This window comes from Ceratotherium simum, chromosome 8, assembly GCF_057802395.1.
Source record: "Ceratotherium simum simum isolate JZ-2026a chromosome 8, ASM5780239v1, whole genome shotgun sequence".
NCBI lineage: Eukaryota > Metazoa > Chordata > Mammalia > Perissodactyla > Rhinocerotidae > Ceratotherium > Ceratotherium simum.
The window spans coordinates 40,961,089-40,984,352 of record NC_141907.1 but is presented as its reverse complement, the minus strand read 5'-3'; the positions used below and the strand labels follow the sequence as shown (position 1 = coordinate 40,984,352).

At 41.6% G+C, this 23,264-nt stretch overlaps 1 non-coding gene across 1 annotated transcript; it reads right to left on the bottom strand.

Annotated features, from left to right (window-relative positions):
- Positions 1 to 6,198: 6,198 nt before the first annotated feature.
- Positions 6,199 to 6,305, bottom strand: LOC147916440 (U6 spliceosomal RNA). Its single transcript, XR_015553075.1, has one exon. It is a non-coding gene; the product is annotated as a U6 spliceosomal RNA (small nuclear RNA).
- Positions 6,306 to 23,264: the final 16,959 nt, after the last annotated feature.

Below are 23,264 nucleotides of genomic sequence, written 5' to 3'. Positions count from 1 at the left end.
ACATAGACATGCACATTCAGTAGATGTGCACTTGACTTCCCTCCCCCATTGCAGGAGAAAGCTGTTTTGCCTCCATTTGCACATTTATCACATCAACAGAAACCACAAGGAGAGTTCTGACTAGAAACCAGCCGTGCTGGACCTTGATCTTGACTCCAGTCTCTAGAACTGTGAGAAAATAAATTTTTTTTTGTTTAAGCCATCCAGTCTATAGTATTTTGTTATGGCAGCCTGAGCAGATGAATACACCATCATACCTAGTGATTTCATGAAATTCCTTTAATGGAATACTTGGCCTATTCTTCTTGCTTGGCCATTCTTCTACTGATGAACATGTGATTTCATGAAATTCCTTTAATAGAATACTCCAGAGCTTTCTTGACCATTCTTCTACTAATGAACATTTGGAGTGTTTCTTAAATTCAAAATTTGATGCATAAATCTCTCTCATACTTAGCATTATTTTCTAGGGGGAGAGTCCCCAAAGTAGGACTGCTGACTCAAACATTATAGAAAGATCTAAGGCTCTGGATCCATTTTGCTTTCCAAAACTGCGAATGAGAATTCTCTTTTCCTGGCAAGAGTCCACGCAGTTCAAACTGGTGCTTATGTTCACCCCAGTCAGTTTTGAGGTCAAAGCCAGCTTACACTTTTAAAAATATTTTCTATTATGTTAGATAGGAAATGGTATTAACTAAGTTTTGGATTGGCTTTTAACTGAAAACATATTAAAAATATAAAAGAATATATATAACATTAATAAATGTAGCATGGTGTAGACAACTTCATTCATCAGAATTCTCTCTTCGAGACTACTCCATGTGTTAGAAGAAATGTTTTGATGAGATGATTGGAGTAGGGATGAGACAGTAAAAAGCATGCTCAAATAGAAGAAAGATGGTCACTGACTGCTATATCCTCACCTCCTAGGACAATCCTTGGTGAATGGTAGGCACTCATTAAATATTTTTGAATGTATGAATTATGGAACCTGCTTTCTGAGAAGTATAGGTTCTATTAACTGGAGAATCCTTTATTTCGCTGAGTTCTTGCAATGAGTTTCCCAGTTTAGGGGCAGGAACAGAGGCAGCGAAGTTGATCTGCCAAACAGACGGTAGAAGAATTTGAACTTCCCGGGATAATCTTAGAGTGAGAGAGTAAAGAGAAAAGATAGGCAGGCACTTCACGGAGAAGAAGAAGAAGCAGAGGGGGGAACGATCATTCAGGGTAGAGAGTGATGTTGAGACCAGACTTGGGAAAACAAACGTCTTAAAGGAATTTTTTCAAGTTGCTTGCTGTAGGATGGGGATATCAACCCTCTCTTCTGTCTCCTCTTCAGAGTATTCAGCAAAGCTTGCGTTTTCTTACTAATGCTTTTGTGTGAGGGGAATCTTTTGGGGGAACTCTAAGAGGAGCTGAGTTTCTCCTTCTTGTCCGCAACGGAGAAACAGAGGGACAGCAAGTGAGACACAGGAGTGGAAGAGTCAAGTGACATGTATATAAGGCAAAGAAGCAGAGAGAGAGAGCCCTCTCCTAAAAGACACGCCCCTCCGTCTGGTGAGGGCGTTCCCGGGGCTGTTATAAAGTGCAGGTGGCTCTAAGCACTGGTGTAGATAAGTGGCTGGGGTGTCAGGTGCCTACAGGCAAGCACTTCTGCATTTTTAAGCTTTATTGCACATTTCCTGGTGTGCCTTATTGAAAAAGATGCCTGTGACTTTTCACACACTACGTCCAAAATGTATAAAAATTGCAGGGAGCACAAACTTTGAGTTTCAAGACCACCTTTCTTTTAAACTTTGTATCTAAAAATGAATCCTGTCAGTTTTATAGCTCTTCCATCCCTTATTCCAATTTTGAATTCTGTTACACAGCCAATCCAGTGTGGCTTTAGGCTCTCACGGGGCTTTTAGAATTTCATTATCTTCTGATACGTGTACCTTCAATATACGTGAGAATGAGGGAAACAGCCCTGTTTCCACTACTTCATGTGTTCATTTATGGCAAATGAAAACCGTGATTCTGATGGAATTACTTTCACATTCCAAGCTGACCCCACACTCCTATCTTCTATCTCCTTGTAGTAGCAAAGGGCGCTGTACTTTTCACAGAACTTTGTATAATTCTCTTTCTGAAAAAGTCAATGAAGCTAAAAGTGGTTAATGGGCAAACTGTTTTCAAATGTGGAAGCCAGGGCGTAGCAAAGCAGCCACAGCAGAAAAGTCGCTGATTGTTGACCTACTGAGTAGGTTTCCCACCTCTCCATTTGTTCTTCCCTCTCTGACTAGGGGCCGTTATTACTCTTACCTTTTAAGAACATTTGAAATGTTGGTTCTGAAAGCTCCAAGAAAGAATCAGGATGAACTAGCTTTATGACCACATTAAAGGCCTGGGAAAAATATTCAGAGTGCATTGATGTGGCTGTAAACTCTCTTTTATTCCTGTAAAGTTTTCCTTTTATTACTTGCTTTCATTTTCTCACTGCAAATATGATTCGCGGTAACATTAAAAAAACCATAAAATATAGACAAGGGCTTCTTGATATTCAAATCTCATGGCCTAATTGATCTTTTGATTGAAGATGATGAGCAGTCTTCTGACATATGGGGCTGTTCTTTATTGTGGCTCAAACAATTGATCTATTCTGATGCTTTCAAATCTTTTTGGAATGTGACCTATGATTTAAAAATATATATATTTAGATATTGAACAAGTTTTCTCTCTTCCTCTCTCACTTCACACACACACACAAATAAAATAAAATAGAAGTTTTGTAAAAAAAAAAACTTACCCTTCCCACATATGATGTGCACTGATACTTCCCATTCTATTCTTTTACTTAAAAGAAAAACCTGTCTTGGTTTCCTTTCCATCTTAAATAAACATTTTCTTAAATACACATTCCTTGGCCTTGAGAAACGAAAAAGTATAGAAATGATGACCAACCCAATAACAATAAGTACCCCTAGTGCCCAGATGTATTCTCTAAAGTCTATTTCCCACCAAAAGGAACCAGAACTCTTTGAAAAATAGTTCAGATCTGGGGCAGAAAATATAAAAAATGGGCCAAAAATAATTGTCCTACAAGGAAGGAAGGAAAGTATCAAAGACCACTTAGGTCATTTCACAATGACCCAGGAGCCAATCTGAAGAGGTTTCCACAGACCAAAGACGGAACAACTTAAGTAGCAATAAAAATAATAACTGCAGTGGATTGAGACACATCAAATATATTAAAATCTATGAGTTTATAATGATAACCCCCCACCCAAAAAAACTCTAATAGACAATCTTTAGAGGATCCTAGGGAACCAACTTATTTTTCAAGAAACTGGTAAATAAAGGGAAACAACCAAGCATTTATCCTGTCTTTCATGTATGAACTGTGTCCGAGGGTAAGCAAATAATTGATGAAGGAAAGTTCTCTTTATAGGAGAAATTTAACCATTAATGCATAAGGATGTCAGAATTAGAATGTACACATTTTTTCACTAGTGGATATGAAAGGGGGATATTCCAATGATTTAATGGATCTAGGTAATAATCATTAATAACTACTAAAACCATTAGGTCAAAGGCACAAGCCTGGATCTGGCTGATAACATCCGAACCCACTGATCAACACTAACCTCACAAAAAGAAAGATTACCAGACATTATGTGATATAATAAAAAGTTCACAACATCTTCAAAAAGTAATCTTGCAAAAAATTGCAACTGATTCTGATCGAACCTTTAACTCTGCGTGCTATTTTACAGGAAATGCAGAATACAGAAGAACATAATGAATGTTGGTAAAAATACCTATTAAATAGGGATACAATCAGCAACAATCTAGATTGTAGAAAATTCTATAGGACAAATGACACTGTTCCTTCAAGAAATAAATCTCAAGGGAAAAAAAGAGGTGGGGAACTCTATAGATTAAAAGAAATATATCATCCAAATGCATTGAATGGACTTTTTGATTGTGATTTGAACACATTAACTGTTTTAAAAAATGATGATGAAAGGCAAAACTATGGAGACAGTAAAAAGATCAGTGGTTGCCAGGGGTTGAGGGCAGGGGATGAACAGGTGGAGCACAGAGGATTTTCTGGTCAGTGAAACTATTCTGTATGATATTATAATGATGGATACGTCATTATACATCTGTCCAAACCTATAGAATACACAAACTCAAGAATGAATCCTAACATAAACTATGGATTTTCGTGATTATTATGTGTCAGTGTAGGTTGTAATAAATGCATCATCCTGGCAGCGGATGTTGATAATAGGGGAAGCTGTGTAGGTGAGGGGCAGAGGATATATGGGAAATCTCTATACCTTCCTGTCAATTTTGCTGTAAATCTAAAATTGCTCTAAAAGAATAGTCTTTCAAAAAACAAAAAATGATGAGAAAAGGAAATTTGAACACTGTCTATTTGATGGTATTAAGAAATTATTGTTAATTTGCTTGAGCAGTTGTATATATGTATATGTATGTATGTATGTATATATATATATAGTGTGTGTGTGAGGAAGATCAGCCCTGAGCTAACATCCAACACCAATCTTCCTCTCATTTGCTGAGGAAGACTGGCCCTGGGCTAACATCCGTGCCCATCTTCCTCTACTTTATATGGGACGCTGCCATAGCATGGCTTGACAAGCGGTGCATCGGTGAGCGCCCGGATCCAAACCGGCGAACCCTGGGCCGCCGAAGTGGAGTGTGCGTGCTTAACTGCTGTGCCACTGGGATGGCCCCCTCGGTTGTATATTTTTAAAAATTTTTTAATAAGGTTCTTAAATTTTAGATACTTACTGAAGAATTTCATGTAAAAAGTTATGATTGCTTTGAGGTAATCCAGTGTTTTCAGAGGAGTGAAGGGGGAATACATCTGTATACAGATGAAACAAGATTGGCTCTAAGTTGGTAATTGTTAAGCTGGGTGATTGGTTCATGGGATTTATAGGTTTATTATACTAATCTCTCTACTTCTGGAATTTTGAAAGTTTCTACAATAAAAAGTTAAAGGCAAAAACAGCTGAAGTCAGTATCTTTTGAATAAAGATTTATCAAACAGCATCAAGAGAGAGCTTGGGGGTCACAGTGGACCTAGGCTGGGAAAAATGCTGTCCAGGAAGAGCTGGCTGAGGGGCCGGGGACAGCAGGGATGAGGATTGTGCCCAGACTACTGTCAGAGCAAAAGTCAGTGTTCCCTTGGCCCAAATCGGGGCCAGGTGGGAGAGAGAGCAGACCTGAGACCATCTTAGACTGGACCTTGCCAGGAGCAGGGAAACTACAGCAGAAAGGAGCCTGGAGAAGTACCATCTGATGCAAAGCTGAGGGGGGATTGTCAGCAGCCAGCTGAAGTTGCAGTCAGAGGGGTCTGCAGGGAATCCAAAGAACCCACAAATGCACTTCAGAAAAGAAGGAAAAGGTTTGAACACCCACCAGGCTCAAAGAAACTCAGCTTTAAACTTCTGCCAGGGCCAGAGAGAACCAACACCAGATTACATGGGTGCCAGGCAAATAGAGCTCTCCTGTCCCTGACTCTCCCACCTCCACCACTTCAACCCTGGAGGACCCAGGGCCACATATTGGGGGGTAGGGAGGAGGTGAACCTCATCAAGCAGACCTGTGGGGGTGGGGGGAGCCTTCACTTCAAAGGAAATTTAGTTTTCATTATTACTTATGACTAGACAGTTCCATCACAGAAGTACTACTATTCTTATGATAAAAATGAACAAATACATCATGAGATCTGAGAAAAACAATTCCACAAAACAAGATTAAATAGTGAGTGGGGGGAAGAAGGGAGAGAATAATTGAATTGTTTTCTGCTCCTGAATTTACCTGTTCTACTTGTACAACCAACACCGTTTAGCAATGTGGTACATGCAGTGTATTCTTTTTTTTTTTTTTTTTTAACATTTAAATGTTAATATCTTTATTATTAAAAGAAGATACCATAAAAGAAGTTAAAGCAAGGCCATTTCTCAGTAGAAGGTATTTCCAACTCTTATAAATAGCAAATAACAGTATCCAGATAGAAAATCTGCAGGAACATACATTTGAAATGACATTTTACTTCATACTCATCAGGTTGACAAATATTGGTAATAACAAGTGATGGAAAGAATATGGAGAAATGGAAAATCTCAAACTCTTCGTGGGAGTATAAATTGGTACAAAATTTTTGGAGAGCAATTTGGTAAAAATATGGAACGCTTCACGAATTTGCGTGTCATCCTTGCGCAGGGGCCATGCTAATCTTCTCTGTATCGTTCCAATTTTAGTATATGTGCTGCCGAAGCGAGCACATGCAGTGTATTCTAACTTAGCAAAGATAAACCATTTTCTTTTGGTCATTGCCAACATATTAAGGTAGAGGTGTTATTCACCAGCAAATCACTACAGGGAGAGCTTTGCATTTATTTGAAAGAAATACTTGGATAACTCGCTGGAGGTGGAAGGTGAGGATCCCAAGGGCATATTCAAACCAGGATGACTCAAAGCTCCTGGACAAGGAAAGAAGGTGGGACAAAGGAGACAGAACAAAAGAGGAAAGAATTGTGCATTGTGCAAAGTGACATCCTACCCCGGACCCCTCAAATCTTTAGTTTACTAGAAACTCATTTATGTCTCCTGTTAGTGGATGTTCCCTTTTAGGAATCTGTGCTAGTCTGTGTGATACCTTTGTGCAAATTAGATAAGGCAACTCCTTTGTAAAACAAATTTCAAAACAGTGTACTCTCTGGGTGGAGGAATTGCTAAAACACCCCTCCCTCCAGGCTTTCCTTGGAGAGCTGAGCTGGAGCTCAACTTAGTTGCCACCCTGCCCCTGGACAGGGCTTCTGTGTGCAGGGGCCAACCTGGTTCTGTGTCCAGGTGAACAGCTGCCCTGGTTCTCAGTGCAGGTTAATGTAAAAAGAAACAATACAAATGGACAAGGAGCCAAAAGACAAAGAAGGCTATCAAAGTACAAGCCCCCAAGAATTTGCAGGAAAAATGAGGAGGGGTTGTGGAATTGGGATTTCAGGCAATCTTGTATAATCTGACAAGTCAAACTGGTTATATACATGTCATCTTCTGTGTACTCTCTCTGCAGTTTATCTACTCTTGACAAATTGTGTATAATTCAAGGGATAAAAATCTCAGGACAGCCTCATCTATCATTGTTTACTATTCCTAACAATCAGATAAAAGAAACTAATTAAAATGAACTAATGAGGTGTATGGCCTGCCTTGGACTTTTTCTAGAATCCTCCTCTCCTCTCCACAGCTGGGTCTTAGCCCTTCTCTGCCAGGCAGCAGCTCGAGCTCCGAGGGGCTCACGTGTAGACGAGCATGTCCAGGGACCCCACCAGCTGCCTCTGCACACTCCACACTTTGTTTAAAGGAGAACCATATGGAAGGCCTGGGTAAGAGTCTCCTGGAAGAAAAACAAGGTGTGCAGGCAAAGAAAATAAACACGGAGGAGAAAGAGACAAAAACAGCAAGTAAGAAAAAGAACAGGGATTTGCAGCTGCTGGTGGGAAAATGTGGGCTGCTGGCTGACTATCGGCCTGAAATGCAAATGGAGAAGAAACCCGCTAACCAGATCTGCGTCTGAGGTCAAATCAAGGGTGTCTCCTGGGACTGTGAGCCTGTGGTCTCTTGTGGTCAGATGCTGGCCTACAATGGCTTCCTTCTCTTTGCACTCAAGTGCCTGAGGGCACAGGGAGAAACTAGAGAGTGTGGCCCTGAGAAATAGGGTGTGGTGGAGGGCGGCTGGAACCCTGGGAAGAGAAGTTTAAGTCAAGAGGCGAATGAATCAAGTCTGTGGGGCTAGAATCAGGGAGGGCAGAAGGAAAGAGGATTAAAGCCACAGGTCACAAGAGAGAATGCTCTGGGCTGTACTTTGGTGAGTGAGCTGAGGAGAGACCTGAGGTCATGCTGAGCCCCTCTTTGATGGTTCTTCAGATGTGCATTTGGAGCAATCTCGGAGAATATTTCAGTTAATAGCAGGAACTAAAAACAGAAATGTTGCAGTGGCTGAAAAATGAGAAGAATGTTAAATGCGTGGGGTTTGAGGAAGGGAGTGAAGAGCCATCAATCAAGCCATATACTGAGGGTGTAGTCTAACAACGTAAGAGGAAATATAAAATGAGATTCTACACCATTCTTGAGTGTTCTGCTCCCCCACTCACTCCAATCATGAGGACCTATGGGAACTCCCAATCATGGTGTATTCACAGACGAGGCTGCTTTCAGCTACAATTTAATAGGAAATTCCAACTCCACTGCTGAAACAACAGAAATATTTATAACTCACAGAACAAGAAGACTGTTTCAGCATGATTAATTCAGTGTCTCAAAGACTTTATCAAAGACTCAGGCTCTTTCTGTTTTCAGCTGGGCCAGTATCAGGATGAGGGCTTTGTCCTCAGCCCAGCTCCTCAGCTGGTTACAGAATGGCCCTGGGATTTCCAGCAGCCATATCCATGCTAGACACCGTCCAGAAACAGAAAGGAGATCTCGTCTTCCATACTTCTTTTTAAGTATGAGGAAATCTTTCCCAGAAGATTCCCAGCAGATTTCACCTCACATCCTATTGGCCCAGGTTGTATCACATATTCTGGTGTAAACCAGCCATTGGCAAGGGGAATGATTAGCTTAGACCAGGGGTCAGAATGGTTTTTACACTTTTAAATTGTTGGGAAAAAAATCAAAAGAAGAAGGATATTTCATGACATGAGAAAAGTATATGAAATTCAAATTTCAGTGTCCATAAATAAAGTTTAATTTAAACACAGCCATGCTTTCATTCATTTACTTGTTGTCTATGGCCTCTTTCACACTACAATGGCAGAGTTGAGTAGTTGCAACAAAGATGTGGCCTGCAAAGCCTAAAATATTTACTAGCTGGCTCTTTACTGAAAAAGTTTGAGTACCTCTGGCTTAGACCATTCAGAACCCACCATCAAAGTTGGAGCTGGGGCTATTCCCCCCAAAGCACATAGCTACTCAGTGAAGAGAGGAATGACAAAAAAAAAAATTGGGCTTCTTTGAAAAGGAGAAAGCCAGCATGAAATGGACTTCCCCTCCTCCACATCACAATTAATTAATTGGTTCAAGGGTAGAAATATCCCTAAGCCAGGCCAGTCTGATTTTTTGAATTTGAAAACAAGGAAGGGAGCCAGCCCCTCTCTGGGGGCTTGACTGTCAAATATGAGCCTGAGAGCTGGCAATAGCCAAGTCCCCACAGCTGTTGAGGATGCCAGTTTGAGAGAATGGAGCAAGTCTCAGAAACAAAAGATGGAGAAGATGAGAGAGCATCCTGGCAGCGTTCATGTACCTGGTTCCAGGCGTGCCTGAGACCCAACTGCAGGCCTCATCTCCCAGAGATTTAGGAATTGAGCCAACCCATTTTCCATGTCGCCCATGCAAGTTTAATGTGGGTGTGATGGTTCACTTTCAGACAAATGAGACCCAACTAATGCAGGTTTCAAAGAATTTACTATCAATCTGGAGATATAGGGCTTTACTCCTGAAAAGGGAACTAACACCAGAGAGCCAACGCTAAGGACCAAAGGACACATTCAGCCAGTATGTGCCATAGGATTTCAGAGGGGAGAGGGATGGCGATGGGTTGGTGTGTTCAAAGAAATGTTATGAATGCAGGTAAATTTGCACAAGACCTTAAGGCAGAGAGGAAAGGTTCAGGAATCTCACAGCCAGAGAAATGTCTGGACAGAGCCAGAGGTGACAATGCACAAAGCTGATTCAGAGTAGGCCCATCTGACCAATTCTGTGGCCTGTAGATAAGTGAAGGGACATCCGAAGAGAATCCACTGACAGCTGATGAGCAGGGATCTGACACGATGCCATTTGTAGGTAGTAGTAGTAGTATTTGTGCAGATTCTCATGTCGCTTCACTTAAGTGTCTGGAACATGTAGTAGAATTCTGAATTCTCTTTTACTCAGTGTATGCTAGTAAGCCTAGGCCTGTCCTCCTTAGGAAAGTACTTAGTAGAGTTTAGATATTTTTTAATGTCCTTTCAAAATTATACATCAGACACTAAGTCAGAATGACCAGGCTCTGCCAAATATTACTAAACTGAACGAATCAGGAAAGATTCTGCTCTCCATAATTCTCTAAGTCAGTCTTCTTGACACTTTGAAAGATGAGGCAGGGAAACTGCTAGTCTCCTGGTAATTATCACCACCTGTTCTTGAAGCAGCACTCCCTCTAATAGCATCTCCCCACAGGAAAGAGAGGGAGGGAAGGAGGGAGAGAGCCAGCCATACGTATGTTGCAGGTCTGCCTGGGGAGCGTCACTTCTGCAGACCCCTCTGCAAGGTCACAGTCTCTTGTTCCAGGAACCCAACTAGCCCTTGGCAAAAGTGGGAAATGGCCAACATTTGTCTTTGAGGTCCCCCCATCTCCTCTTAGGGCTTTCTTCTAAACCATCTCTCTCAACTCTCTACCTTTCAGGCCCCTGGAGGCTGCCCAGTGCAATTTTGCTGCTAGGATCTCATTCTGTAAGAGTATACGAAACACCTCAGAGTGAAAATTATCTGGATCATGCCAACAGCCTGTTTAGCCTTCCTGCTCCCTTCAAGGAGTCCCTTCAAGGCAATCCTCCACATTATGGCAGTCTGAGCTTTGGAAAGTGTAAACCTGATCCTGTAACCCCCTCCCACCTAGATTAAAACCCTTCAAGGATTCTACACTGCCTGATGAATAAAGTTCAAGTTCCTTGGTATGATGCAGACTGGTGGTTCTCAAAGTGTGGTCCCCAGACTAGGAGCGGCATTGCCTGGGCCTCCAACCCAGCCCTAATAAATCAGAAACTCTGTGGGTGGGGTCCAGCAACCTGTGGTTTAACAAGCTCTCCAGGTGGTTCTGATTAAGGTCAAGTTTGAAAACCATTGATGTAGGCGATCCCTGCCCACTGACCCAGACTCATTGCTCACTACTGCCCAATAAGCATCCTATGGTTTAGCCCAAAGATGGCTAAGAGATTTCACCAAATTTGTCAATTCTTTCCAAGATTTAGTGTCTACCTGGCATGCTGTGTTCAGGATGATGAAGCCTCAGTCTTAGCTCATCAGGCAGGAACACTGCTCCATGGTTGATTAGTGATGTCTACATGTGTAAGGGGAAGGGTAACGGGCGGTACGTCATGTACCTTCCATTCTCATTCTAGCCACAGATTTTCAATCCCCCCAAGTCACTAAGGCTTTGTGTTGAATTGATTTGATGGAGATACCAGCCACCCTGGCAGAAAGATGTGTAATTCAAAAGGTGACAGCCTGGAGAGGGTTAATTTAGCCCTAAGGAACCAACACCTAAGAAGGAATTGGGGGGATTAGGATACCAGATTGGGATTTTGAGGGGAAGGGTTGTGTATTGGAGCTGTGCTGTTCCAACTTCTCTTTGTGTGCTTAGCTGTAACTGATTAGGGTAGGGAGAAGAGCTTAGCCGCAGGGCAGAAAGGAGACACCCCATGCGAAGCAAGCCAGCCCTGTTGCTGGAGATGGATACTGTGGTGAGCCTCCTGCTCAGGATCCCCAAGTCCTAAGGGGGGATTTAAGTGCGATACTTAATTTTTCCTACACGAGAGGCAGAGGGCAGGGAGGCCAGATGGGGCGGGGGTTAGAGGGACTGTAGGAGCCAACACAGCTGGAAGTGATTAGGACCCAGCCTAGCAGGCAGCAGACAGGTAATAGTCTGGGATCGGTAGAGCTGCAGAAAGAAACCTTTGCCCTAGAAGTGTCTGGCAGCCCCCTCTGCTATATTTTGACTCAGTGACTGACATGGCTGTGGAGGTTCCCACAACGAAAAATGAAAACTGCTTAGCGAGTTCCTTTGCCCTCTGGAGTTGGGGGTTACTTCTGCTTCACATATGCAAAGGGCAAGATACTCCCTGCAGACCTACCTGAAGCAAAAATACCGAGTTCAGAATTTCCTGCGAACCTTTTTCTTTTCCTGAAGGCTGAGGTTTAAGTTTCTTACTTGGGACAGTTCAGCTGCACTTTCCTTCAGAGGACTCTGCAAGGTGTGCTTGGTCCCTTTCCTTTGTCTCCCCACTTCCTCCCTCACCCAGCTCTGTCCCAGGCCAGGTTAGGCAGGGCCACTGTGATGGCAACGAGGCCCCTCTCTTCCCTCTAGTTTGAGAGTTTGTTTCACACCTTCCTGGAAACTCTGAAGTTTGTCTTTCCACCTGGACATTATAAATCTAACTCTTGTGTTTTGTTTTGCTCAAGGAAACTTGCTTACCAAAGAAGAGAGCTCTCTGTCCCTCTTTGTTATGGGAAAAAAGTGCCCTGGGATTAATTTACAATGATCCATACATGAAATATTCCAGCAAAGCCTGCAATAATTCCCTTGTCGTAATACGTGAAGGAGGAATGCCAACAAAAATGGGTTTGTGTTTCATCTTAGATATTTCACCCATGCATCTCTCCAGGAAAAAGAACAAATTTTTTAGGCATTTTTCAGAACCCTGCTTGATGCACTGTTTCCCCTGAATTGAGCAGACTTTGCAGGAATACAATCTGCTTGCTATTATCCCTAATTTTCTAAGTCCTTGCTAAGTTATATCAGGCCTGCCACCCTGGCTGTTAAATGTCAGTTAAGACCTAATTAATTTAACTGTTCTGACAAGTTTAAATTAGTTCCCACAGAGACCATAATTTGCCTTTTCCCAACTGATAGTGCTGCAGGCATATTTTTAAAATAATTTTTATTGATTTTTCAAAAAATTTAACCAAGTAGTATATGTTCATTCTAGAAAAGTCGGAAAATAAAGAAAACCAAAATAAGAAGATTAAAAATTCACATAATTTTTGGGGGCCGACCTGGTGATATAGTTGTTAAGTTCACACGCTCTGCTTTGGCAGCCCAGGGTTCTCAGGTTCAGATCCTGGGCATGGACCTGCACACTGCTCATCAAGCTATGCTGTGGCAGCATCCCACATATAAAATAGGGGAAGATGGGCACAGATGTTAGTTTAGGGCCAATCTTCCTCACCAAAAAAAAAAAACAAAAACATAATTTTCTCATACAGTTATAAACACTATAAATACCTTGATGTAAATCCTTTCATTTTTTTGGTATATGTAATGAGAGGTAATATTTCAAAAACTATTATGAGCATTTCTCTTTTGCATTTCCATATTCATGAGTCAAAATAGGATTTTGCAGACGATGTGAAAGCCAGGTTTTGTTCAGAGAGGGAGGATTTTTTTTTATTGAGCTGAGTTATATTGACATATAACATTATATTTGTTTCAGATGTACAATATAATGACTCAATATTTGTCTATATATTGCAAAATGATCACCACAATAAGTCTAGTTAATATCTGTCACCATACATAGTTACAAATTTTTTTCCTGTGATGAGAACTTTTTTTAATCTATTCTCTTAGCAATTTTCAAATATACAATACAGTGTTATTAACCACAGTCACCACACTGTACATTATATTCTCATGACTTATTTATTTTGTAACTGGGAGAGGGAAAAAACTGCAAAGCCCACATTCATGTGCATATAAATTACGGAGAGAGAGGGGGAGAAAGAGGTCGGTGAGGACATGTAGAGCTCTGTCTCTGCTCCAAGACAGAGGGATATGTCAGGATGAGAGGAACTCCAAGGATAGAGGACTTCTGCCAAATGACATGTCTTAGTTACTTAGCGTAAGGCCGGATGTGGCTTTCTCTAACTGCAATCAGTCCTTTGCAGTTGCTCTTGGAAAACTGCTTCTGTAACCAAGGGGCCCAACTATAAAGTAGTTTGAAGAAAAAGAAGTTCTCCTCTAGAATAATCCGAGGTGAGTTTCCAGGCTGGTGGTCAGCTCTTCCTTCAGGGACTCAGATTCTTTTTCTAGTAGGTACTCTGCCACAGAGCTTAGAGCATTGTCATCAACTGTATGTGACTGCCATGTCTAGGTTCCATTTGGTAAGAAAGGAAAAAGGAGGGTGGAGGAGGTACACCCAATGTTATAAGACTCTGGCCCAAAAGTGGCAGACATCACCTCTACTCGTATTTCATTGGCCAGAGCTTGGTCACCTGACCAAACCTAACCACAAGGAATGTTCGGAAATGTAGTGTAACTGGCAGCCATATTTGCCCAGCTACAATTCTATTATTACGGAACAAAGGGAGAGCAGATTTTGGTTGCTCACTAGCAGTCTTCTCCATACCTTGTGTCATAGATAAGGCCCTGAAGTTCCTGCATGCACTTAAAGGGGTCTTTGACAGCAAGGATTTGAGAGCCATGGTTTGCCATCAGGCACAATGAGGAGGGATGAGGTGACTTTCACAGCAGAGGCTAAGGGTGGGTCACCTACACCCAGAGAGGTCTACAGAGTCAGTGAGAGGTAAGAGGGGGCCAGCCCAGCCAAGGAACACCATTGTTCCTGAACAAGCTGAGAGAGACTAGACCATAGGTTACACCAGCTGTAAATGTCAACTGCAAAGGCCAGCCAGGTGGGCAGCAACAAGCCTGACAAGAAACACCACAAGAAACAGAGGACCCAGAGGACACATCAAAGCTCTGAGGACCATCACTCCACTGCCATAAGGCTACGGTGATCATCCCTCCTACTCTGATTGCTATCTTAGGGATAAGGAGTAGATGAGGAAGAGAACTGAAAAACTGGGTACATAGATCCACAAGGGACTATGTTACTTAAACAGACTGTCGACAGTATGGAAGAGTTGATCAAATTGGACTAAATTTATTCAACCCACATTTCTACCCAGCAGGGTAGGGAGCTTGTGAGGAAACTCAGATCAAGTCATCAGTTAATAAAGAAACTACTATTTTTCCTGCACATCTGAATATAGTCTGAATAAATTTTACCACCCTAAAAGTTACCAGAGGGCTAGGGGTGTGTGGGGAGGGTGAAAAGGTTAAAGAGGGAAACTTGGATGGTGACGAATGGAAACTAGACTTTTGGTGGTGAACACGATACAGTGTATACAGGAGTCGAAATATAATGATGTACACCTGAAAGTTTAAAAAAAAGAAAAAGAAAAATTTTAAATGTCTTGGATACGCTGGCGCTGGGATTAGAAAATGTAGGCTGATGATGTAACTACTTTCCACCTCCACCCCAGAGGTTTGCTATGCTTAGCTGTCACAGAATACTTACCTGGAGGTTGGGAGTCCCAAGCGGGGGCACTTAAGCTATTTGAACTGAAGTTCAGACATGAGTGGCAGACAGGGTGGGGACAGGGTCCAAGGTTTGATTTCAGGGAGCGACCCCAGGGCATCATGAATAAAGAAGGCTCTGGTGCTCGGGCTGAGGTCAGGGGAAGCAGGGGTTCTGGGTGGAGGAAGAGGCTGGGTCTGATCCCACTGTAACTCAGTGTCTCTGTGGCCACTGTGGGCCCTGCAAAGGAGGGGACAAGTTAAGGGGTACACACAAAATCCAGGGGAAATGCATTAGAACGCCAATCTCTGAAAATCAATTAAAAAATCCCCCAAGTCTGAGCAAGGACAGTTTTTTCCAAGTTGGACACAAACTCACTTAGTAGGAAAACCTCACCTAAACTAAGCTGAAGCTCTTTATGGGTTTCTATTTATCCTACCTAGTCTGATTATCCTTATATTTCCCTGCAGAAATACTAGTAACCTCAGACCAGGGGTGTTATGTAATAGGAGGCATATTCACCGTGTTACCTTTCTTAAGTCTGAAAAGTTCTGAATTTGCAACACATCTGGCCAAGAGTTGTAGATAAGGGATTCATAACCTATATTTCAGAATCGTCCTTGGCACCCATGCAATGCACAGTCTTAGCTGGGTAAGATTCTCTCTGCAGTCCTGGCACGAGATTTCTCTGACACTTTCAAGGAGCTTATAGAGTTTCATCTATCAGAGATGCAACTGACATTTATTTTCTTTATCTGATATTTAATGCTGATTTTATGGGTAATTAAAAATTTAGCCAACGTTTTATTTCCAGTTTATGAGGAAGCAGGAAATGCCATTATGTTTTTCCAGTCTTTATTGACTTTCCTCTGCGTGCTTTATTCAGATTGTGTGGAGTAGCAACGTCATCATACAGTGGATCAATGGCTAGTTATTTGGCAACACTGAATATTTGGGAATGTGCTTTGGAACTGTGTACTCAGGATAGGGATTGTGAAGGAAAGGAGATGAAGACTGAGGGTGTGCTATGAGCACACTCTCTCCTCTACGATTTCATGTAATCCTCATTGCATTTACAATTTAATCCATTTAATGTAGTCCTCATAAAATGATAAAATGGTAATTTTACCACTACCATTTAATGAACCCTCATGAAAAGTTTGTCAAGTAAGTATTCCCATTTGTATAGTTGAGCAATCTAAGGATCAGAGAGGTTAAGTAATTTGCCCAAGGTCACACAGCCAGTAAGTAGGAAAGCCAGGTTTCCCTGTCTCGGTCCTTCTTAAAGGCAATGGTCTCCTAGCTGGTCTCAGCACCACCATTCTTGCCTATTTTCAGTGCCCCCTCCACCTGCCTTGAAGCCATCCTCCAATGCATCTTTCTAGTGCTCAATTCTGTTCATGGAACTTTCCTGCTAAAAACTCTCTAATGGTTTCCTATTGCCCTCAGAATAATATATAACCTCTTTATTCTGGTATACAATACTATTTATGATTTGACCTTTTCCCACCTTTCTACCTTCATCTTCAAGCGACAAAGAACTACTTGCCATTTCCTAAAATGTCTGTTCCCTCTTCTTGTTTGCACAGATTGTTTCCTCTACCCAGAAGACTTCCCACTGCCCTTCCCCCAGTCCTCCTTGCTAGTTCACTTTCATCTGCATGCCACCACAGTCTAACCAAGACTATTGTGGAAGCCAACTCACAGAGCTTTCTGCTCCTACTCGCCCATCCCATACCCCTCCCCCCATCCATTCTCCTGAGAGCAGCATATGGCTGGTTTTAAAGCATACCTCAGATCTGTCACTCTTTTGCCCCTCAATGGCCCACCCTTACCATGGCTCACAAGGCCCATCATGACCTGGGCCAGCTCACCTGTTCACCCTGCCCCTCAAGCACCAATGTTCCATCCAGACTGGCCTCCTTCCTGTCTCTTGTTCCTACGCCAGGGTCTTTGCACTTGCTGTTCCCGTGGCTGGAATGCTCTTTCCCTAGTTCTTTGCATGGGTAGGTGCTTCTCCACCTTCAGTCTCAGCCTAAATAAAGCCTCCTCAGAGAGCCCTTTGCTGACCCTCCTTCCACTCATCCCGAATTCAAGTGTGCTGTTCTGCCTGGCTGCCACTGCTGTTTTTCTCCATCACATTATCCTGTTTATATCCTTTACTGAACATTTTATAGCTTTAATCATTTGATGTATTTATTTGTTTATTGTTTTACATATTTATTATTTCTCTCTCTCACCAGACTGTAAGTTCCATGAGGTCAAGGACTACATCTGTTTTATTCACCATTTTATCCTCAGTACCCAGTACAATGCCCCACCCAAAGTAAATCTCCATTCATATTTGTTGAACAGAAGAGTGATTGAATGAATGACTCCTCCAGAGCTCAACACAAGCATCACCTCGTTGCAGAGGCTTTTCCTGACCCCTCCCAGCTAACTTGGGCTTCCCAATATGGTTTATTGTGGATATTGATTTTTCTTATATTTCTCCCCATCCCCAGGCTAGCTGATCATTAAGAGAAAGGATTGTGTGTATATTCTTCATGCCTACCACAGTGCCTGGCCCACATGGCAAAGGGTCCATAAATGTCTATTGGATTAATGAAGATTGAATACATGAAAACTACCAGTTTCCGTGACAGCTCACAGCTCCAGCTATAATCACCTCCACGAGGACAGGGCCTCATTTCCCCTCGTAACCCTCTCCAGGCACAAAGAAGGGACTCCGGAATATTTGTTGAATGGATGGATAAACAGATAAAAGAATAATAGAACCCATAGAACTTATCTTTTTATTAGCAAGTGCCCTTTCAAAACCTTTGTTTTAGTTTTAGCTTTAAGCCGTTCTTGTCATTTACCAAGGAGAATACGATTTTTCTAAATCTAAAAATATTTAAGCATTTTCTTCTTCTTTTAGCAGTGGCTGCTCTTGACATCCTTTGGATAACTCCATATTAATCCATTCATCCATTCTCTCATTCACTCATCTATCCCTGTATCTGTTCCCAGAGTTACCAGAGGCCCAGGCTAAATTGTACACACTTCAGCACTCTTTCCTGAAAGATCCCAAAGCATAGAGCAACTCATAAGCTTATTGGCAAGAGGGACTATTAGCCCCTTATTACAGAAGAGGACCTGGGGCCCAAGAAATGGGAGAGGACATGAGCTACAGAATTGGAAACGAGAGAAGCTCTTAGGATTTCAAGTCTCCACTTCCAACCTAGGTTGGCCAGAGTCCTTCCACCCTGGCCCATTTACCGCCTCAAAAGCCACCAGGAGTTGACTACACTGGCTGTTTCTTCTGCTTCTCTCCTCCCTCTGACCCACCCCCACCACTCTTCCCTGTGGCAATGTGCAACTGACTCTGCAGGCTTCCCCAACAAAGGAAAAACTGTCTGGAAATGCCGAGGAGCCTAAACTAGCGCTTTTCTCATGTATGGAATTCTTAAGAGTTCAATGTAAAACAACATATAGCATCTTTTTTGGGTTTGTTTCCTGATTTTGGAATAATAAATGTTCATTTTGGAAATTTTGGAAAATATAAAAAGGACAGTGAGGAAGATTAAAGGCATCAATGATATTATGCTGCGAAAATAACCACTACTAATATTTTTAATATGTCCTTCTACTTATTATAATCACATCAGACTTCCTATGTCTATCTTGTTTAATTCTTTATCCTCCCTCTTCCGGTGCTCAATAAATGAGTGAACATGTAGTTTGAGTTTTTTCCCAGTTTTTTGAGTTCATACTATATATACTGTTCTGTAATCTACTTTCTAGAAATATAGCAAGAACATTATTTCATCTGATAACACATTTTTATTGGAATCATTTGATAATTGTATTGGATTCTTTTAAAATATGGCTGCCTAATATTCTAATGTATAGATTGATATACTATAGTTTCTTAAGCAATCTCTCATTATTGCTTTTTTAGCCTTTTTTTTTCCATTATAAATAGCACTACAAGGAGAATCATTGTCCATAAATCTTTGTGGATATATCTGATTTTTTCTATAGTATTTATTCCTAGTGGTAGAATTACCGGAACAAGGATTATGTATACGTTTAACATTTGTGATGTATATTGCAACTTGTCCTCCAGAAAGCTTATCCAATTTATACTCCCCCATAGCGAGGCATGTGGGCGCCTTTGTTTTGCCTGGAGTTAAATGCTTTTAAAGAATCATTTATATTATTCCAGTGTAAAACCTTATTGAAGCAAGATGCCTTTACCACTTTACTTCATCTGCTTCAGCCCGAGCATAAGTAAATTGCTCCAAGTAGTTGCATTTTTCTTATAAAAGGAGTGTTTGCAGCTAGCACATCTTCCTGCCAATTAGAAACAACTCCTAGTCCCTGAGTCTTAGATGATATGTGCATCTTTGCAGAGTTTCCGGCATCCTCATGGTCTGCCTTTGGTTAAGCTTTTGGTGATTCCTGGTTTTAATTCAGATGAAAACAGATGGTGGCATCTGCTGCCAGTTCCCCTCTTAGAGGAGCTGAGCTCCTGAAGGGTCCCCAGGTACCTTTGGAAGAACACAGGTAGAACATGGGATACACCTCAAAGACTGAGCCCGTGAGGTCAGTGCCAGAGACTTCCTCAAGACACAGTTCCATCCAGAGCCTGAATGTCCCCAACCAAACCCATCCTGCCTACCCCCCACAGATACTAGTCCTTCTGTATGACAATAAATCCATTAAGCCTATCCTTATCTGTGCTCTTTTTTAGTGGGAAAAAAAATACTCCCAAATGCACACCTCTTTATACCCTACTAATCATTTAGAGGACGAGATAGAATGGTCATATAAGCTCTCAAATAAATCTCTGTTGGTTCTTTCTTCCATTGTCTCTGCACCCCAGACTCAAGAGAAGAGGGAGGCAACGGGGAGTTAGCTTTACCTGTCAGTTCATTGCATCACTCAGAGTATCCCAAACCAGTGAATGCTGGACTTACTGCTTCCCAGTCTCTTTCTTCCTTCTCACCTCTCCCTAGGAGGTTTGTTGATGAAAGAGATTTGCCCCAGACAACCACACCAGGGAAAAGTGAGGGAGGGAGCACACTGACTTCAGAAAAACACCTAAGGATTTCTTTAGATATACAGTCCTTTTAGTATACAGGGCAACAGGAAAAGCATATAAGCAGACAGATAATAGAAAAAGTAGTAGCAGATAATAGAAAAAGTATAGATGCCTGATCCTGATGGCTGCTTAAGGAAATAGCTCTCCATCAAACATTTTATAATATTTTATGTCATATTATAAAAATGACTTTTGTCATTCTTTTCCATTATCCTCATCCCACCACATTCCCCTCATCCCTTTCTTTTGCTAAGTAAATTCTTTTCCCCATTCTTGCTAAATGGAGGATCATTTTGTTCAGTGCTTTATAGAAATTAATTGGCTAATTTCAAAGACAGAGGAAAATAGGCTTCTTTATTGCCTTCTAACAGTCGGCACGGAATAGATCAGGAGAAAGCAAAAGCTTGAAACCTGTGTGAACACTCATCTGAATATTTTATCCAATGGGAACCTGGCCCCATGAGGCTCCAACTTAGAGGAAATAATAGCACACAGGTGGAAAAGGTCTAACCTTGCCACAGTAACCGTGTAGGACAGGGCCTTAAGGAAAGCTCTGGAGTGGTGTTGGGCCACCCCACTGGCCTGGAGACTAACTTTTACAAAGACGAATTCCCCTTCGGAAAAGAAGGCTTCCCCCTGGCGCCTTAGGAACTGACTAGTGTAGCTCGAAGCTCCGCAGACGCATTTTCTTGCTCCAGAAGGCAGTGAGAATCTCTCGGGATATTGTGCAGCTGCAAGAGCTCATAAAGCCAGTACCGTGACTTCATCTGTGGCCTGTGAGCAGAATATTACACAGAGCAGAAGCCATCAGCTAGTGCTAAATCAGGGTGAACAGGAAACACTGGAAAAGACTGAAGAGTCTGTTTGCATGAATTAAAAACTGTACCCTACTAAGAATGGAGTAATTTTTCTATAAGTTAACAATATCTTGAATAAACATTGAGGGGACTGGTAAATATGCCGGTATCTGACCCAGGTTTCATTTAACAGATGCCCGATATCCTTCATCTGGCTCCAAAATGGCTTGCTGGGTCTCCACATAACAGGGAGTTCCTTCTAGCTTTGAGTTGGTTTTGGTTATTCCCTAATGCTGAGAGGTGTGTGTGTGTGTTTGTGCATGTGTTTAGTGGTTTCCATTTGAGTAGGGAGCTTGAGAGATGTTCTCCTTCAGAACTATGAAAATTCTCTTGCTTTGGCAGGAGAAATTTGGGACTTATATAGGGCATACACTAATCTGTGGTGAGGGTTGGTTCTGAAAATGCTATTGGTGGTGGTCGGTTTATATATATATATTTTAGTGAGGTAACGTTGATTTATAACATTATATAAATTTCAGGTGTACTATATAAATTTCAAGTGTACATCATTGTATTTTGATTTCTGTATAGACTACGTTGTGTTCACTACCAAAAGTCGAGTTTCCACCCATTACCATACAAATGCGGTGGTGGTGTTTTGACATTAAATAGCTAGGCACTCTCTCATATGGTCACATGGTTTTCCATAAATCATGTAAACAGCTTTCCCATGTCATTATTTAGCACAGCACATTGAATTATTCATTAATTTTTAGACTTTGTGATAGGTACACACGGACTTGAATTCTAATTTCTGTATATTGTATCATATTTTATAAACACTAGGGCAATATGTTATTTAAAGGATACTTTCTGAATCCGTTCATTTGGTGGGCCTGAGAGAATAAACATTCACATTCCCCAGATGAAAGAAATGTTTTATTTTAATAGTGGGTCATCTTATTATTCATAAAAATCAAAATTCATCAATGTTATTTATAAAGTCCTTCAATTTTTTTTTCAAAATAACAATATATATTTCTTATCATTTGTTAAGAGTACACTTCATTTTATATTATTTTTCAAAGGACATTTTAATAATAAAGATATTAAAGGACAGCTTTCAAAGCATCAATGTAATAAATAATGGCAATATTTTTTTCATTTGTTGCTCAAAATCTGTTCATGAAGCTGTGAAGTTGCTGATATGTCCTGGGCACTACAAATTGACCATACCTGCTCTTCTCTAGGTATTTCCAGTTAGAAAGTTGTTTAAAGCAAGGGTTGCAAACTTAGGTGGCCTTCCCAGGCCAGCTCTTAGTTACTCATATGTGGTTAATCTGCTGTCACGTGGCTGACCTTCAGTACTGGTGAGATGTCACCAGGGTTATCTCCTTTCCAACTCTAGCATTAAACGAGCTCCTTTAGAGTATAAGTCAGAATTCTCTAACGAGTCAGACTGCAAAATCCTGAGAGAGCAGCTGCGAGGAGAGGAGTGTTCATCTAGGAAACATCCAGAACAAAGATGAGAATGAATGTTAGTGGTAATTAGCAACCTCTGCTGCATACTCTCTACTTTCACAGATGAGAAAACTGAGGCCCAGGGAAGTTACATGCTTAGTTTCCATATTCACAACTGTTTAAACACCAGTTGGAGCTAAAAGGCATGCTTTCTTTCTACTGTTCAACATGCATTTGTTCCGCAAACTCTAAGTGAGCACCTTCCACAAACCAAGCGCTTGTCAGGTGTTATCAAGAAGCGAATAGAGGCCGGGCTTTTGCAGCCGAGCGGAGCAGATGGCCAGGAAGCATGTGCTGAGCATTGCTGTGTGCTGCTGCTGCTGCTGCTTCTCGTACCATGGCTTTCCTTCTTCTTTGGTCTAGGTTCAGATTGTTACCTAGACTTGGAACAACTCCATTTTTCCATCCCATTCTGGTTACCGAGGGACTGCCTATTACCCCCAAATGAGCCACCCTTTATTTTCACGGGAGACGGTGGTGACCTGTCTGAGGGGCACAAGCTTTCTAGTGGTGGTGATGGGTTTGCACGAAGATATTGACGCTAATTCTATCCATTTTACAACTGACAAGGAAGCCTTTCAAATAGCAGAAACTCAATAATATTGACAAATTGACCCAGTTTGGAGCACAATCTGGACTTGAAATGGAAAAGACCCAAGAAAACTGTAAAGAGAATAAGAGCTGGATAAAGGGATTGTCTAGTCATTTGCAGCTGTTTAG